This window comes from Alligator sinensis, unplaced genomic scaffold, assembly GCF_000455745.1.
Source record: "Alligator sinensis unplaced genomic scaffold, ASM45574v1 scaffold1156_1, whole genome shotgun sequence".
Lineage (NCBI taxonomy): Eukaryota > Metazoa > Chordata > Crocodylia > Alligatoridae > Alligator > Alligator sinensis.
This window is the reverse complement of record NW_005842296.1, coordinates 349,673-368,940: the sequence shown is the minus strand read 5'-3', so window position 1 is coordinate 368,940 and position 19,268 is coordinate 349,673. Positions and strand designations below refer to the sequence as shown.

The 19,268-nt window shown below is 41.7% G+C and overlaps 1 protein-coding gene across 1 annotated transcript in view; it reads left to right on the top strand.

Annotated features, from left to right (window-relative positions):
- The window catches only part of SUPT3H (SPT3 homolog, SAGA and STAGA complex component), a 439,951-nt gene extending 421,090 nt beyond the window's left edge, over positions 1-18,861 (top strand). The window contains exon 15 of the mRNA XM_025209587.1: positions 18,846-18,861. The gene's annotated coding sequence lies outside the window, so the exon portion shown is untranslated. The remainder of the gene's footprint in view (positions 1-18,845) is intronic.
- Positions 18,862-19,268: the final 407 nt, after the last annotated feature.

Below are 19,268 nucleotides of genomic sequence, written 5' to 3'. Positions count from 1 at the left end.
AGGGAGAAGAGTTTTTCTCTTGTCTTCTTTATGACTGCCTTTAAAATATTTAGAAACTGCCAGCATGCTCCCCACCCTTAATCTCCTTTTCTGAAAACTAAATGTACCTGGTTCTTTCAGCCTTTCCATATGTAGCTTGCTTTCCATTCCCGTCACCCTCTTTGTTGCTAGCCTCTGAATCCTCTCCAATTACTCTACATCCTTCTAAAAAGTGGCACCCACAACTAGATGCAACACTTCAGTTACTAGAACCAAGTAGAAGAGTACTATTAACTCTCATGTCAGGAGCACAATACAGAAGTTAAGGCAATACAAAGCTATTTGTTTCTGTGACAGTATCTCATTGGTGGTCCATGTTGAGTCTGTGATCCACTGTAACCCCCAGATTGCTCTTGACGGTGCCAGTGCCACACCATTGATTCCCCATTCTGTAATTGTGGATTTGTTTTTTCTTGTCCAGGAGCATCACCTTATATTTGCCTATGTTGAATTTCACATTATATATTTCCAAGTTCTCTACTTTATCAAGATCCTTTTGAATTTTAATCCTATCCTCCTGTTACATGAACTGCTGTGCTTAAGGCATGATCAGGGTTAAGACGTACGAGGAGACAAGAGTTCCACTCAGTAAAGTGCATTTATTAGGAGATAAACACAATGCGTTAACAGGCAATAGGCAGGCTACGTTTTTTGGCTAGATGTGATATCTGTTATTAGACCACCTAAGACTTAAGTAGTTGGAAAAAAGTTCTTTGCAAGCTTTCGGGCACAGTCACCCTTCAGTTATCTTGCTAAGCAGATATTGTGTCCCAGCGAGTGTTGATCAGAGAGTTGTTAGGGCCTGTGGGACAGCGCATCACCTCGGCAGTCTTGAAGGCATGTCCAACCGCTCTCTCTACACACTTACCTTCTATTAGCTTGCCTACTCTAATGCCTAAGCATGCTTTATGATAATTTCCCCTATAACTATAACTATTGCCTTAGAACTTCACCTTACACTCCAGATTATGCTTCACTCATGTCCATACAAGGTGATATTTGTTACATCTCTTTCTCCCCAAAGACAGGATTATAAATTTTAGTTTAATCTTAATCGCCACAAAGTTGTAACCAACCAGGTGAGCTTAGAGCAGACAGTTGATAAACTCAACATTTCTAATTCAGAAGAGCCTTGATAAGTTTCTGGTGCTTAATGATGAGTTCAGCCTTTGCCAGTCTTTGTTGTGGAGGAGGGTGGAGAACTGGAAAATGTGATCGGGCACAGACTGCAACTTTTTTGGCCTAAACTCCAAGGGGCTTGGTCGTTTGACAAGGTGTCCGTGTCCTTTGCAGACTTCATCAGAATACTCTTATCTCTGCCTCTGTCATTAATACAAAGGTTAAACAGCACCAGATCCAGAACAGATCCCTCTGGAACCTCACTTCAGACCTCCTGCCAACCTAACGTCAATCCAATAATAGTTACCCTGCGTGGTTATACTGCACCTAATAGGAATACTATTTTGCCCACCTTTCTCTAGCTTACTGGTGAGACTGCCGTCAGAGATTGTGTCAGAGACCGTACTAATGCCCAGGTGTGATATATCCACCACATTCCCCTTATACATCAAAGCAGTTATCCTTTTTTTTAAGAAGGAAACCAAGTTGTTCTGGCATGATTTGTTCATAATAAATCCATGTTAACTACTAATTTTCATTCTCCAGGAATTGAATGCTTTATCATGTGCTCTAATAACTTCCCAGATATTGAAATAGGGTTGACTGCTCTATAATTCCCCTCCTCCTCCTCCTCCTTTTTTTTAAGATAAACGCTACGGCCACATCCAGATGAGCGCAGCCATGAGGTATGGGGCACCGCAGACACCTTTGTGGCGCCACATACCACATGCCCCGTTGTTCTCCATGTTGCAAGAGAGCAGCGCAGAGCGGGGTTTTTGACCCCTGGATATCCAGGGAAGCAAACATCCATGCATGTCTGGACATGGCCTATGTTAGCCTTTCATCTGTCCTCTGCTACCTCACTTGTCATTGTGAGATTACACTTATTATCGCTAATGACCCCAAGATTTCATCCATTTGTCCTTTCAGTGCTCTGGGACAACTTCCATCAGGGCCTAGAGACTTACATTACTTCGAATTTGTCAACTGTTCCCTGAGCCTTTTACTTGTTGTGCTCTGTAGTTCTTCCCCTTCTTTGCGTATCTTAATTTTGTTAGCCTCTGGTCACTTTTCATAGTTTCATAGTGCTTAGGGTCGGAAGGGACCTAAACAGATCATCAGGTCTGACCTCCTGCCCCGGGCAGGAACGGGTGCCGCTGTCATATCACCCCAGCCAAATCATTTCACCCCAGCCAAATATCTGTCCAGCCTCCTCTTGAAAACCCCTACGGTAGGAGACAGCACCACCTCCCTTGGGAGCCCATTCCAGAGCCTGGCAGCCCGAACTGTAAAGTAACGTCTCCTGATGTCCAGCCTGAACCTGCTCTCTAACAATTTGTGGCCATTATTCCTATTATCCCTGGGTGGTGCCCGGGGGGAACAGAGCCTCCCCCAATTCCCACGGGTTCCCTCTGGTGAGTTCAGAACTGGACACAGTACTCCAACTGTGGCCTGACCAATGCTGCCTATAAGGCAGTCTTTAGTGAAGACCGAAACCTGGTAGTCATTGAGTGGCTCCCACCTTCTTTGCATCTTCCGTTAATATCCTGCCTTCTCTTTTGAGCAGCACACCTGGTTTTTCATTTCCATCTAATACTTGTAGAGCTCCGTCATCTTGTCTTTGATAGCTCTTGCCAGTTGTAACTCGTTTTTCCCTTTTGTTTTGCTAATTTCGTCCCTACATGTTTGTGCTATTCCGTGTCTATTTAATTAGCGACCTCCTCTTTCTTCTATTCCCTGTATGCAACTCTCCTTCGATTTTCAGGTAGCTAAAAAAAACTCCTGGTACAGCCTCTTCTTGCAGTTCTTATACTTTCCCTGAGACGTAATACCTGATGTTTTTCCAAACCTTGATTTCCTATTGAAATTCTGTGGATTTGAGCTTCCCTAACTGGTCATCAGGTTGTCTTTTAAAAAGCAAAATACTCAAGCCCTGTTGAAGAGACTGTTCATCTACCTGTATTTCCATACCCATGTTGTTGTTAAATCTCATTGCCCCTTGATTACTTGCTTAATTCAGCTTTTCTCCTAGACCCACCCACTCTCTTGTTCCCTAGACCAGTGATTCCCAGTCAGGGTGCCGGAGCAAACTGGGGAACCTTGAGATCCTTCCAAGGGTGCTCCAGGCTGCCGCACAATGTTAGCACGGTCGTGTTTGCAAATATGATTCATAAGATCAACCCAGAGATTTCAAATAGGGATCCATTGTGTTAAAAACATTTTGACCTGTTGTGGCCTTTTGGAGTTCCTTGCAACAGAAAAAATTGCTCTATTTTTCTATAGTAAAAAATTGTGTGAAAATCAATATTTTCTGTGAGGCGCCTTGATTCTCTCAAGGGATGCATTGAATCTAAAGAGGTTGAGAACTACTGTCCTAGAGCATTGTTAGTCTGCCAGAGGTGGGAGCCACAATAAAGAGCTTCCCACGCTGTTCCATTTAGGAAGTATTTAGCACATTTTAACTTTTTCCTTTGAATAAAACACTCGCTGATTTAGGCCGTATTGGTTTAGACTAGTTCTGCATAAATGAGCACTGGTCCTGAAGATGGGGCCTAATTCTTCCTTAGCTCATACACTTATGAGCTCTTCTGTTGTCTTCAAGTCATGCAGCTGGCAAGGCAAACACAATATTTAAGATATACAAATGATTTATGCAATACCAATTCCTTTGTGTGTTTTCTTTTTTGCTTAAGATGCATCTCTTGCCACCCTAGTTTTCCTTACTCAAGTCCACATACTCTCAGAAGTTGTTTTTTCATCTTTCTGTCATTTAACAAATTTAGTCTTGCAGAAAACCTGAGTTTTTCTTCCTCAACAGATGTCTGTGAAACCAGTTCTTGGACATCCACAGGAATTAGTTGCCTAATTCATTTAGGCCTTTTTTGGTCAATCTAACAGTGCGTCAAAAGTCCTTTATACATCTGGCCAATGGTATTTTTATCCAACATGCCATCTCTACTTGTTTTATCTATATTTAATGCTATGGTAACTATGTGATATGGTAACTTAATGCTATGTCAGGAAAGACATAAGGGGAAAATGGTCACAAACAGCCAGCGTTTGGGCTTGTTGTTGCACCTGTTACCTACATATGGAAGTAATTGCCCAAAAATGTATGTAAAAAATTGGGCACAATTTTAACAGTGAGGAATTGAAGGAGGTGGAGATCGCTTCCATGGAAATATTTTGGTCAATATATTTGTTCAGTGCAGAAGTATCAGGTTGAATTTGTTTGGTGTGTTATACCAAGGAAGTGAGTCCAGGTAATATAACAGCTTTAAAATCTGTGAATGTGATAAATCCCACTGATTACAGAGAGACCACACATGTCTGCGAAAACTGATTGATCAAGTTGTCCCAGCTTCTGCACTCATCTTTAAGATACTATGCAACAGATGTAAGCAGCAATTCTAGATCCTGGTTTATAATGGAAGTGAGACCCCTTATAAAAAGGGAAGAAACTACCTCATCAAGTGATTTGTCATAATAAGAAGCCACAGATTTCAGTTTTGCGTTTGGTATTGCCATTGCAGTTCAAACTCATGGCCAAAGTAGGACTGTGTTTCACTAATAGACTAATGAGTTATTGATGGCTTTAGAAATGAAATGCCAGGGAGGAAATTAGAGCCAACATGTGAGCCAGCATACAGCATGGCTGGTTTTAATCAACACGGAAGATCATCCATAGTAACGCTGTCATTAATAGTGCAGTTATCACTGTTTCCAGATGCCATGATCATGAACATTCAGAGTCTATGTGCAAGGAATATAATATAGCCTGGTCTTTTCCTCCTCTGGATTCACCCAGAGGGAAAGAAATAATGCTATCACCACAGCCCACCCGAGCTGTTTTTTGCCAGGAAGCGAAGGGCGTGTGGGAGGAGTGCTGTTTTGTCACATCTGGGGTTCCCTTAGAGCCCACCAGCAGAGACGGCTTTGAGGATGCACAGAATGAGAACATCCGCAGTCTGCTCCAGTCTGTATCCTTTCCCTTTGGCTTTTGTCTTCAGCTGGGCCGACCCTGGTAGTGTGGGGAACTTGCACATGGACTCTGAACCTAGCTCTGCGTGGTTTTGTTTTTTAATGATCATCAGTATCTGTGCATATTCATTCTCATGAGACTATGGCAACAAAATCACTGCAAGACCCTAATTAGAATGTGTTAGAAACCTTACAATTATTTGGGGGAAAACGTATTTCAATCACATTTCCACCAAAGAATAATTTTTGAGTATTTGAAGCAGATGTAATCTTCGCGGTAGGTAGTGTGTGAAATAAGTGTAAGTATTACTGGGCAAGTAAAGGTGCAGAAGGGCATGTAATTATTCAGTGTGGTGGAAAAGCCCAGCTCACAGCATGCTTAAAAGGTGGTGCCTTCTTTCTGCATTCAGGAAGGAATATCTACTTTGACTGAATGCATTTAAAATATAAAGATTTTAAAAACTGGCAATTCAATAGTCTTTCAGTTTTAAAATTTGGGCGTCTGATTCGAGCCTTAGGAATATCGTCCCTTAGGCCCTGTGTTCCCTAGGTGTAAAACCAATCTAAGTGTAGAAACATGCTCTAAGTCTTCTAAGTGTGCAAAACTACTCCTGTGTCTTTTCACTGGAGCATCTGGGAAAGGAGGAAAAAAAATCTAACTTTTAGTAAGCAACATTTGGATTTCTAGAGAACTGTCTGACCACTTCAAAAAGACATGAATTAGCTGTATGGTTAATGGCATATGCGTCACAAAGCATGGTGCCATGTGTCCTACTTTCATCTGGGAAATGGTAATTTAAAATAGTTAATAGTTAGGTATTGTAACAATTAATTTTGCCTACTATCTAATTCAATAGTGCTTATAAATAAATATAAAAATTATTTGATTTCAGTTACCATTTGAGCTTGCCAGTCACCTCTCTAATTTGTAAAATTTGAAGTGTTTCAGCCAAGCTGTTGCTGGGCTGAAAAATATCCACAAAGCAACAGCACTCCAGCTGGCACTCCTGTACGTAGTATCAGCAGAAGGGCCAATTATGGAGTCAACCAAGGAGAGTGGAATATTCTTTTTCCTTTCCAGATCAGATCGAAGACGCGTTATTCAGTTCAATTAGGGTCGAGAAGTTCATGCTTTCACTGTCTTGAGTTGACTATATAGGGAGTGACTCTAACTCTGTGCAGAAGGACAGAAGCAACAGCTTTGCACCATGTAAGCTGTATTTAGCCGGGTGACTTTCATCCAGGGAGAGCATCCTGGTTCATGATATCTCTGCAGTTTCAAAGAAGAGCGTGAGATTTAGTCACACGATTCCCATTGACTTGTACCTAACAAGGGCTACAGACAAAGGAAAAGGAAAATGGTGCAGACGACCCAGTAACACAATTCGTGAAAAACAAATAGAAACTGGCTGTAAATCGCAGTTTGTGAGCTAGCCGGGTCCCAGAGCAGGGCCAAGCTGTGGGTCCAGCTGCTCCGTGGCACAAGCCCCGGTTATTTTTCACTGACTTCAGAGCATTTGCAGGGCGAACGCTCTCACAAAGATGAACTGTTTTTGAGCAATTTCTCCAGTGGATTAGGCATAAACATGCTTTCCTTGGACATCAAATCTGTGTGTCGTCTTTTTTCGCTGTTTTTTTTCCTGTGAGGAAACCTAATAATGAAGGCCAGTAAAGAAAACTTTATTCTCCATTTATGTTTAGTCTAAGGCTCAACCTAGGATTGTGGGGAGTAAAAACTGCCTTCTGCTTTTGGGGGGCGATATCCTCTTGTGCCTAAGGCACAAGAAGGGAACCATTGGGTCAGCCTGAAGTACCCAGGGACCCTGTTCTCAAAGACCGGGGAAATGCAGGGTCTGAATTATGGGGGAGTTTGGGGGGCAGAGCCCCCCATAAGAGACAAGATCCACCCCCCTGTAAGATTTGAAAATCATAACCTTGGGGGGGGGGGGGTCCTCCAATTGTATTAGGGCATCGTGATGGGCAGCCCAATTTTTTTTGCAGACCTCCCCAAGAGTCAAAGTGTAATTCGAACTCTGGGGAATAGAAGAAGACTGGCTACTTACCTTGGCCAGTAATCCTGGAAAGTCCATACCTCACCAGTCTTGTACTCTGAACAAGCAGTGCGACTCCTCTGAATTTCAAAACTGCCTCCCCCGACTTCCAAACTATTTACAATTTTCCCCTGAAAAGCATCTGGTCTTCTCCCCCTCCAAAACTGCTTTTATAGAAACATCCTGATTTTTTTTTAGGCTGTCAAACCCTCTTATATTTCTGAAACCCTTTGCCTTATTTCTTCCCTTATAAGCAGTAAGTCCAGTTTTTCCAATGAGATCTTATTAAGACTCTGTCCATACTGTAGAGCTAGAACTATATGCAGGAGAGGTGTGGAATCCCTCTCTGCTGGATGGAAGAAAATAAGATGCAAGGGACCACAGAAGACAAGACCTATAAGAAAGATAGTGGAGAGAAAGTGTTGAGAGAGAGTGCTGACGTACTGAGACAATAAAATGTTAGATGGAAGTGGGGAAGACAGGGATAGGGAGAAGTAATAAGGAAAGTTGGGTTGGCTCAGATAAGGTGGAAGGGGGACAGCAAGAAAAATGGAAAAGTTTAACTGAGGCAAGGGAGAAGAAAACCCAAATAAAAGATTTTAAAAAGTAACTAGTGAGAAATAAAGGAAGAAGAGCTAAAAAAGAATGGGGAAAAAGTCTTGACAACAGATGAGTGAAAAAAAATCAAGTGAATCAAAACTTGTTGGAGGACTAAAATCAGATATTAATGATAAAGATTGGTGGAAGGTGCAAGAATATATTGATGCGACAGTAGAGAAGGGAAAGAAGGCACAAGACAATTCAAAGGAAATCCAATTTGAGAATGCTGAAGCCCTTCTAGTTGCTTTGGCCACATATAGATTCCATTGAAACGAATCGGAGTAGTTTGTGGTTGGTTTTAACCAGGGGCGGGCAATTACTTTGGGCAGAGGGCCGCTTCCATCAAGGGCCGCATGATAGGCAGCAGGGGCAGATAAATATTAATTTTCTAAATTTTTAGGGGCTCCGCGGGCCAGACAGAATGGCCTGGCGGGTCGCATCTGGCCCCTGGGCCGTTTTTTGTCCACCCCTGGTTTTAACAAACCTAACCATAATGTTTAATTTATTGAAATGTCAATGTCAATCATTACATGGCCAAATATATACATTAATAACAGTAGGTGGTGTTATCAATATTTCTAATCATGATAATTGGTAATAGTGTTGCATCCCCTTGGCCTAAAATTAGCTCCTCAAGTTCCATAGCAGTGACTGAAACAGGTGTGGGACAAACAGGCATGCCTTTTTACCTAAATATGTTGGGGGGGGGGGGGGTGCTTCTTTTGTTTTGCTTTTTAATTTTGTTACTATCTAAGCCAAGACATATTTTTGTGTAGCTGTGGATATGTATACATCACTGCGTGAACTATGGACAGAATTCCCAACCGCACTCAGCACCTATATCCAGGACAAGATTTTCAGAAGAGCTCATTCCCTGTTTGGGTACCAAAAAAGTGCTCAGATTTACAGATGAGCTCAGCATGTTGGATGTCTGTCCAGTTGGATACTGGGCTTATTTGAAAATCTGGCCATATGTGTCACAAATTGCACGTTGTTGGGTTCTGAGATCTTTTGAAATCTGGTTCTTATTTTGGCACCTGAAAGAAAGCCAAGTTTTTCTGGAAAGCTGGCTCCAATTGTGGGTGCTGAGCCCTTGAAAATACAACTCTGACCTTTTGAAAATCTGGCTCTATGTGTAAGTATATGCTAACTGTATCTGTGCTGCGCACTGGCATTGACATCACAAATATGTAGTACTGTGGATTGGTCTCCAAACCAAAGTGTATGTGCTGTCCTGCATATCTGGTTTTGAATTCTGCAAAATAGGACTCAGACCGGTTGAATTCTCTTAGGTCCTTCTCAGTGTAAATGTAGAAACTAATATGGGAAATTTTCTGATGTGTTCATGAGGATTTTTGAAGGCTGCTAGATGCATTTTTACCAGCTGATATGCAACATTTGAAGTAACCTCCTAAAGTAGTTGTGCCATCTTCTGAATGGGATGGTTTTGATAGCCAGACTGGGCTGCCTGGGCTACTGTTCATTGGCAAAACAGGGGATTGAAAAGGCCTAAATCCTTGTCATAAAAGGGCAATGCTGGTGCATTTTCCTTCCCTATACGTTGAGCATAAGCTTGTTCCTTCATCCTATGTGCTGATAGACCCTGTTTTGGAGTATCATTTACAGCAGTGGATGCATTCAACGATGTGAGAACACTGATGAGTGGGAGCCTGTGACCTTCCACTTTCCATATGGAAAACATCTGTAACTGGCAAAGCATTTCTCTGTAAAGAAATGTGCTGCTGTTTCATACTTGCTTTAAAGTGTTATATAGGCCTGAGGTATCAACTTGAGTTTGTAAAGATGTTGATTATCACCAGACTCCAGACTCATTTGCAGAAATGCCAAAATAATCTCTACAAGAAGACAGACACTCGCATTTTATGGAGCAAAATGAATGCAACAGCGACTGGAAAAGTATATAGTAACTAAAATAATTCCAAAAATAAAAGAAACAGAGCCTTACCCTTTTATTGTGGCCCCTTAACTCAGTCCTCAGAGAACCCAGCTGATTGATGCCAGTGATGCAACCTGAAAATTAATGTCAATTACCCAAAACAAAATGCATATAAGTAATGTTAAGGGTCTTATTTAAACCCACAAAAAGCAGGAAATTCCAAGCTACTGTAGGGCTGGAAACCTGGACTTGACACTCCAGTCTTACCACAAGCCATTCTGCAGTGGAGAAAGACAAGGGAAAGGAGACGCTCCACCATTTTGATCAACAATGCAGTGGAGGCAGCACGTCCCTTCTGCGCCCTTCGTCCCTCCAAGCTTTACTGACAAAAGAAGCAAGTATAACATGATCCAGATTTAATTTCCCCTGCTCACCTTTTCTAATCAAAACAGATCTTGCTGATGAATGCACCCTGGCTGCCTGATCATTTCCAATACTGGTTCCCTGTTTGTGTCTTCCCAGTAATCTGCAATGAAGGTATTGCTGTCAGCGATTAGTGCGTGAAATGTATTTGCTGCAAAAATCCTGCATCCTGATGGGATCAGCTTTGCACCCTTGATAAATGAACATGCAATAATGGAGCTGTTCTGGTGTCAGCATGCACACAAACCAAAAAGGGCTCACATCAAAGAATTTCTTACTAAAGAAACTTTCATATAGGATTTAAATATTCAATATATGATTAAAAAAATATGGGCTCTGATATCATGGAAAGCCCTTGATGGAGTTACAAGCGGGTAATCCATCTCTCCCCATTCATAAGCCTATGTTTAAATGATTGAACAATGGCAATCAGCCAGAGGAATCTTGTAGCCTAGCCAGTTTGATGCTAGACAAATACCACTTGTAGATTTAAATTGAAGTAACTCTGCTGTAAGATCTTATGCACGAGGCATGTAGGAGCTCTTTTATTTAAGGGTATAGATTTTTGCCATGATTGAGCAAAATAATAGTTCATCTAGACAAGTTCCTGACATTTGTTGTCCCAAAGATTTTGAAAGAAGGTGCTGTTAAGTGGCAAATGCTGCAGATGGAAGAGATGGTACAGCAAATTTTGAATCATTAACTCAACAGAATTTAGGTATGCTACTAAGATGATGGCAGAATTAAAAAAGGAAAAAAAGCTGCATTTGAAAAGATCACATGCAACTTGACCCAGACTTCCAAAAAAGCTAGAAGGACACGGTTCCCCATCTTCTCAGGTGGCTGCCCCAATTTCATGTAGATACAAAGGGAGTGGCCTTCTTCACTTGAAACCCATCTCCCTTCCTTCATATCATCCACAAAGAGCTAATTATCCTGAGTCACCGGAGGTGTCAAAATACCTACAAAGGCTTTTGACTCATTTTCTTGGCCCTTCTCTTTGTATGGGGTGTAACAAAAGACTCCTTTGTATCAAGACAGTTGTTCTATTGATCCTGCCTTGTGCAACAGCCGTCCAGGATTTAAGCTCTCTGGCACATGTAGATAATATACCTCTGTACCAACCCTTAAGTGGTAAAGGAACTATTGACTTCTGCAGCTAGTCACCTCCACCGGTAAATTCAGAGGGAGGAGCCATGACCCTTGGAAAGACCTGCCAGCCCCAGGGGAGCTGGGAAGACTCTTCCATTTGCCTTTCATCACCTGCACACTTACGGGGATGCCACCCACAACCCGGCCCTTACCATAGTAGACAAAGATTTACTGAGTGTATTTTTGTATTGAGATTCTAATTGTTGGTGTTAGGAGATGGGACACTTCTTAGGGTCTGATCACAAAGGTCCAATCAGAGAATGGGGTCCTTTAACCCCAGCTGACTTCCTGCCCCCAGGGCAGGGGGCTGGACTTGATGATCTTCGAGGTCCCTTCCAGCTCCAACGTCTATGAAATCAGTCATTATCTGCAGATGAGCCAGTCATTTTCACGACTAAGGTTTCCTTTTCCTCCCATGTATATTGCAGTTTTCCCCTAAATCTGTATTTTAGGATCATTCCATGACCTAGTGCTTAAATATTTTTTGCATGGTACATACTTTTAATTACTTTGACATGGCTCAAAAAATTAGTTGACCAATGCTAAATGTATTTGGGTTGCAGTTTGTAGTTTAAGACAAAGGGATGCATGGGCAATAATTGGAAGCAAAGCTTGCAGATTAGGTTAGTTGATGTCATTCCTGCCCCAGTTGGCATTTCGTTGTTAATTTTTATGCACATAGTAGGTGCAATATTGTACGTGCAGTAAAAAGTGACACTCAGTACTTTTATCAAAGTACACACTGTAATAAAAAAAAAATGGAATAATTCTAGCAATGCAAAGTCTGATTTAAAATTTAATTTAGACGTAGGCCAGAGCTATGAAAGTCAAGAGTGTTTGGATTTTGCATTCCAGTTCTAGCCCATTGCATAATTTAAAGGAATGATCTTAGAGGGCAGAACTGAATCCAGATTTTTTCAAACTTCAGAAGGAGCCAGTGATCATGTTTTGGTTTGGGCCCATCTCTAATGTGAATGTTGTAGAAATATGGTATAATGTAATAATCTATCAATGGTGAAACATTGGCACAAATAGATACACTTCCTTTGCACTTCAGATCCGCTGCCATAAATGCTATAGAACTGCCTGTGGAATATAGATTTGTTGCCATGTTAAAACCTAATACTAAAATCTTAATCAGGATCAAATATGACAGCCTTTTCTTAGGTAAAACTCCTGCTAATGTCAATAAGAGGGCTGTTTTTCCCTGCAGGATAGATGCTCCTCTGCTTTTGATCAGTCCAGCTACAGCTGATTCCAGTTTTGCCTGAGTAAGGAGTGAGTAAACACTGAGTAGAGGCCTTAGGATTTGGTTGCAGGGGTTTAGGTTGTAGCCGTGTTGGTCTAAGGACATAGGCAGACAAGGTTCCTTGGGTGAATTTGATATCTTTTATTAGACCAACCCAAATAGTTGGAGAATAGTTATTAAGCAAGCTTTCGGGTTCAAAAACCCTTTGTTTCCATTAGGATTTGGGTCGCAGTCATCAACTTCAGGGTAGACTTCATTTTGTATGATTTTTAAGCTATTAAGATATTGGTTGGCATCCATTTGAGTTCAGATTCCTAATATCACTAAATAATTATGTGTAGATGATGAAATGAAAAAAACCCAGGCATGTAAGTCTCCAAACGCACATTTCAGTCTGGGTGGCTGAAATGGCTCATAACATTCAATGCATGAAAATGGAGTGGATTGAATAAATTAGCAGAATCACAAAAGGAAACCACTATAGGAAATAGTTTTACACGTATAATCACTGAAATACTCTAGTGAATGTGTCAATCCGTACTAAATAAATATATTTGTTTATAGACATGCTCTGTATTAGCTTCCACTCTTTCACAGCACTTTGCCAAACAAAATCCCACTAGAAGTAGGATGTTCGCACCCGAGTAGGAGTTTCTTGGATAAATATTTTTTCTATATTGAGACCAAAACCACTTCTACAAATTTCAGACTTTGATTGAAATAGTATATTTCTTTTGCTTTTTTTATTCCCATCTCCTCCACTGGCAACCACTGATGCATTACCTTAACTCCTCTTACCTCCCACTGCTATGGCGAATAAGAGCCCCACTGGAAACAGAGTGCATCAGTCAGTAATGAGTGCTGTGCAGTAAGAACTGGCCGCACCCAAATGCCTCTGCTAGCAAAGGAGCTTGGAGCCTGAGAACATTTCTGCATTTGCAGAACGGCGTTCTGCACTGTGCTATTGGATAGGTCCTGATTTTCCCAGTTAAAATGATTCACTGGATTAAAGAAAGAATACAGATTATACATCCTGAATGCACCATTCATTGAATCCTTTCTGGGGGAGGAGGGGGTGGCAGAAACGTGTTGCAATATGTCTGTAAATGTTATGTTTCAATGTAACATGAAAAAAGGAGTTAATTGAGTCGCAAGAAATTCAGAGTAAATTTTCCTCTCCCCCCACCCCCCACCAGATCAGTTAAATCTTAATAAAAACAAACCCACCAACCCCTCCTTCCTCCCAAACTTTTCCTCTAATTCAGTAGCTGCCGATTTCAACATCCAACTCCGCAAATATAGTATCTTAGCCATAGGAACTGGTGTGGGGGGGAACCTAATGAAAATAATAATTATTGTTTGGCATACTGTATTTCCAAAGCACTGTGCAAACATTAACTCTGTAATCAATCAATCCTCAAAATAGCCCTGGGCGAGTGATAGCATTCCTGTTTCAAAGCCGGGGGAAATTGAAACACGGGAAAGTTAAGTGGTCTGTCTGAGGCCACACAGCGAGTAAGTGTCAGAGCTGGGATTGGAGCCCAGCACTTCCTGGCTCCTGCCTCGCTGCTCGATGCACTGGACCACACCGTCTCTCTTCCAAGCAAATTGCCTTAAATACACAAGCGGGGATCGTTAGCAATAATAACGTTTGGGGTAAATTAAACTCTCTTTTGACACTGGGCAAACTGACAGCTCGAGCCCGTCCTGCAAATAATGGAAACGTTGAAAAGCCCGAAGTCGCCTTTCGTGGAGAAAAGAGTCAGGCCATTTCATTCCTAATTAAAGTGCCCCCATCCAAGATGGTCTTGCAGTCAGAGGTAGATTTTCACCTGAGTGTCATGCGACTAACTTGCAGCACCGTGCCTTGAGTTATAGACTGCTGTTTTCCAACTGTTATCATACACCCAAGTTCTTTTTCCCTTCGGGATGTAACCTTAGTTTCAGACGTAATGAGCTTGCCAGAATTTATTATTGCTGCAGTACAGTTAAAGCTAACAAGTGGAGGAGTATCAGTGGAGGAGACGGTGGCATAGTCTTTTTAGCAGGTCAGAAAGTGGTTAGGCTAGTTTAATGTAAGCAGGTAAAATTAGAAAGGGGCAAAGCCTGATGCCCCCACCCTGAATTCGGTGCAGAGGAACCAAAATAGGAGCAGTTGTGTTGGATCCAGTATGATCGAAGGGCTGTGCTTCTGCTTTTGTGCAGCAGAGTTCAGCACCACTGGGGAGGTCTCTGCGCTGCTGCAGAAGAGCTGTTGTGGGCAGAGGAAGTGATCTTCCACAGCACTGATTTGCCTCTGTGTCCCCCACCAGGAAAGGAGGGCTTTTCCTGAGGCTGGAGAAGCAGTGGTGGAACAGCAGCACTTTGTGCAGCCTGAGAGCACAGTCCTCCTAACTCAGCCCAGCTGAAGACTGTGTGCTGGGAACAGTATGCGGGGGGGTGCTGAGTGATGTGCAGAATCTGAGCAGGGTTTATTCTTTTTTTATTGTGCTAAGCAATGTTTTTTTTTTCCTTTTACAACGCAGGAGAATTTCTCGTTTGCAGAAAAATAGGGCTATTAAAATCGGTGGCAGCTATGGGAAGAGCTTTGCAAAAGTATGCTTGTTTTGCAGAGTGTACTGCCAAGTATTGTTTTACAGTTTCATTTTTTCCTTCTCTCTCTGTTGTTTACAGTACCCTCAGAGAACTGAAATGATGTTTCTCTGCCTACCAATTTTGTTCCTTTTTTTTTTCTTTTTGGCAAATGTTGATACCCCACTCCCACATCCCAGTTTTAACTGCAACAGAAGCCATCAGCCCTTTGCCTTACTTTTCCTTCTTATGATTAGCAGCCCAGCCCTGAGAACAGCATTTGTTAGTTAACTGCTGTGTTGCAAATTATGCAAAATGAGCCCCATGCAAGCCAAAGTCTGCTTGTGATGTCAGCAGACTTGCACAGAAGTCACTGAAATCCAAATTTGACCCTTGTTCCCCACCCCCCAAACATCCTAATGACCCCTAATGATGATTTTGTTTTTCTCAGCGATGGGAAGATGAGGTTAAAAAAAAAAAACGAGCTGGAATAGGTAAGCTTGCTGACTTTCTTTACCAAAATTGGATCAAGTGCGTGTGCATGCCTGGGTGCGGCCATGCAGTTTTTGCATGATCATTGAAAAAGAGTTTACACCATTGGCCAATAAACAGTAAGCCCAACACTGACTTCATTGGAAAGCGTTTCGTTAGCAGATCACTAAAGGGTGGGTTATCACAGCAGCTCTTCCATCACTGCTGGATGTTTGTGGCTGCCTGTGTAATGGGTGTTGGTGGTCACAGTCCCACATGTAGGAGACAGGTGTCTACAACGGGAGAAGGTCCCATTATAGCTGGGGTATTATTAGCAGCTTCAACAGACAAGGAAAGAGCAAATGTGACTACTGAAGTTTTTCCTGACTCGTATAGGTGGGTCCTGTAGGGACGGGGTGGAAGGACAGAAGGGGCTCATTTCCAGAGAGATCTCTTTCTTGGATAAAAAGATACGACCGTTTTTAGCACTGTCAGTCTGGCACTATCATAAATCAGATGGGTGAGGATTCATGAATGCAGCATAAGGCACATTGTGGATGGCTTAAGTTTGTCATCCATTAAACCTGTGCACACTTGCCTACAATTATGGCATTTATTATCCATTATTTGTTCCGTGCCAACAGTATACGAAGCATTTTATTTATATGTGTATAAAATATACATTCTCCTTCTCCCCCTCTTTCTTGGAATAATATCAGACATCTGTACTTTGGCTGCTGATTAAATATGGGGTAACTGAAGTAAGAGATTTAAATGCTATTGTCATAAATTAAAAAGGAGGAATAAAGTATTATGCTTCTTTTGTTATGTGTATGTACTTTTAATAAGGAGAGTCTGTATCCATGTAGGTTTATTTGGACCTAAACAGGAGCAGCTAATTCTGAATGACAAATGGATTTTCCTCCTTAAACAGTGCTGTTTATACTTAGCCCCTAAAGTTAATTATTATTTTAATCTGTACATAAGCTGACACTTCTTTGCATGTGGTTTGACTAAGCAGGCTGGGGAAATTAGAAGAGTAACCTTTTAATCACTGGGTTTTTGAATGTAGACATTTTTATGTTCAAAGAATGATGAATCTGTCCAGAATGACTTGTTTGATATTATGGGGCCTATGAAATTTCAAAGTTAACGTTCCACAAATAAAATGGAAAGAAGAAAAACGGGAAAAGGAGTATATTTAAAATTACACAATCTTTGTGTTTTATGGGTTCCAGGTTATTTGGAATGGAATGAAAGTTAGTGCTACATCCTTTTTTCCATCCTGCCAGCCAGTATCTGATCCAAAAATGTCTCTTATTTAAAGGGCAGGGCTCCCTCCACTGTTCTTAAATAAAGGCTTCCACTGTCTGAGATCTAATCCTCCCTGATTTCCACAGTAACATGATAAGAATGCAGAGGGAGAAATTTTTAATGAAAAAAAGTTTTGCATATAATTCCCATATCACCAGGAAGCTAAACTCATCTGGTTCAATTTACATTTATGCAAATATCATAAAATAGAGCAAAATTACTAAAGGGAGGAGGAAGGACCATGGCATGTCACAAACAAGATGTGCCTATTTGTATTTATGTTTGCTAATGAATTTCAGCCAGAGCTTGCTCTTTGATTTTGGTGTCTCAGTCTGCTATTCCACTTTATGCATTATAATTAAATCACTTGCCCACACACATACACAAGGACAACAGGAAAGGGAGCCTTCAAGCTTTTAAAATGTTGTTGCGTGTAACTTGGATAGAAGGCAAAAGTAATACAGAAATACACCATTGTAAAGTGTCCCAACGGGCCCGGTTCCCTGTTCATGGGAGTTGTTGTACCTCTCTTGAAGTAAACAGAGCCACAGACTTAAACCAGGAGACAATTTGGCGCAATACAGTGTAGCATTTGTAAAGCTCATGGGGGATGATGTTTGGGCTCTAAACTTTTTACTTTTTAGCCCCAGTGAGGAATCTAACTCAGTTCACCCAACCCCAAAATTGTCATGTCTATGCATTTGTCTGTTCAGAATCGGTCTTTCTCTTCCCCTCTTTCTCACCATGCTACGTCTGTGAAATAATCCATCCAATAATGTAAGAGTTAACTAGAGATAGCCTTGGCCAGCAGTCTTTGGATTCTGAAATTTTCCCAAATTCGTGAGTATTGAGATTTTTGGGTTTGGCTTGGACCCATTTCTGTAAATCTCTGCTTCACATATCAATGTTAAAAAACCCACTGGCTTCCTGACTAGCTTCCTGGTGTTGTCTTCCATTCTGTGTCACCCTGGTCTCTCAATACGAGGCAAGAGCATTATTTGCCCTTTCAGCTATCTGCACAGCTCTCCCTGCTGGGAGAAACATGTATGGTGAAGAGACTAGTCACCCTTTTTTGTGTCAAGACCTGTATTTTGAACTTAATTTCCCATTTGCCTTTTTAATGGAGCATCTCTTCCTTTTTGCTGCTGGGCATCAAATCTACCTTAGTAATTCCACCTTATGCCATCTCAACAAAAGGGAAGATTGTGATGTTGCTTTCTCTTGAATGAGAGGAAACTAGACAGTGTTCTTCTCTCTCATCTCCTGACAACACACACAAATAATATTGTCATTTACAGTCCAAAAAGTATATAGGTTAGATGACTTAAATTTGCAAAGAGTAGGAATTTCAAAAAAGGATGTCTTTGCTATTAACAAGTTCAAAAAGGCTTAAATAAATCAAGGGCTCTAACTGTTCACGGCAGCTCTTTTGGAGGATGTGCATGCATAGAGGATGCATGATGTTATATCATGGTGTCAAGGTTTAATTGGCCTGAGTTTGGACTGCAGTGTCACAAAGCCACAAGCTGGCTCTGTAAGTCATCTTAAACAAGGGAAAGGCCACCTCCTCATTTATGCCATCCCAGGGCTTTGGTGTAAAGTAACTTTAGGGTCAGATCCTATTCTAGCTATTACGTATCTAAGTGCAGTCCTATTCCAATGTGCTCAAGTCCCTGAAAAACCATGAACACATCTATTTTTTAACACATCTTCATCTTAATCTTAAGGCTAAGTCTTAAGAGCAGTGAGGAAGAAGAGGTCCCACTCACCTACCTTTTACATTAGCAATTTTTCAGGGACTCAGTCTGAAATGGGATCTTACCTGGGCACCTAATAGGTAAACTAAGCCTGGTTCTTAGTGTATATGAGTATCTATAGCAACTGCTTTTTTTACATGACACCAGAGTTTGTCTTCATTTTTTTTATACAATTGTTATAATGATTTTTTTTTTTAAATCCCTTTCTCCATTATACCAAGACTGCAGCTTGCAGGTTCATTCCAGTGACAGCCAGGTCGGGGAGTGCCTGCAGTGAGAGAGGTGCCTCCTGCTGGTCTCTCGCAGGGAACGGGCAAGAGAGCTACAGGAAGAGGTGGTGAGGCTCCAAAGCATCCTCCACCGTGAGTTCATTGATTCGATACTGAAAGAGATCTTCGGGACTGTGGAGGAAGAACTGCCAGAAGCCACGCTAGAGAAGAGAGAGCACATGCACTCCCAGGAGAGTGGAAGCTTGTGATCTCTGGCAGCAAGCAGAAATTGTCGCCTCCACCTGCAGTCATTCATCTGGAGAGCAGACGTGCAGCCCTAGCAGCAGAGGAGGAGTGCATTACACTGGTGGAGGAAGAGAGGTCAGGCCTCACCAAGGTGGGAAGGACAACCACCACCAAGAAGTGATGGGTGGT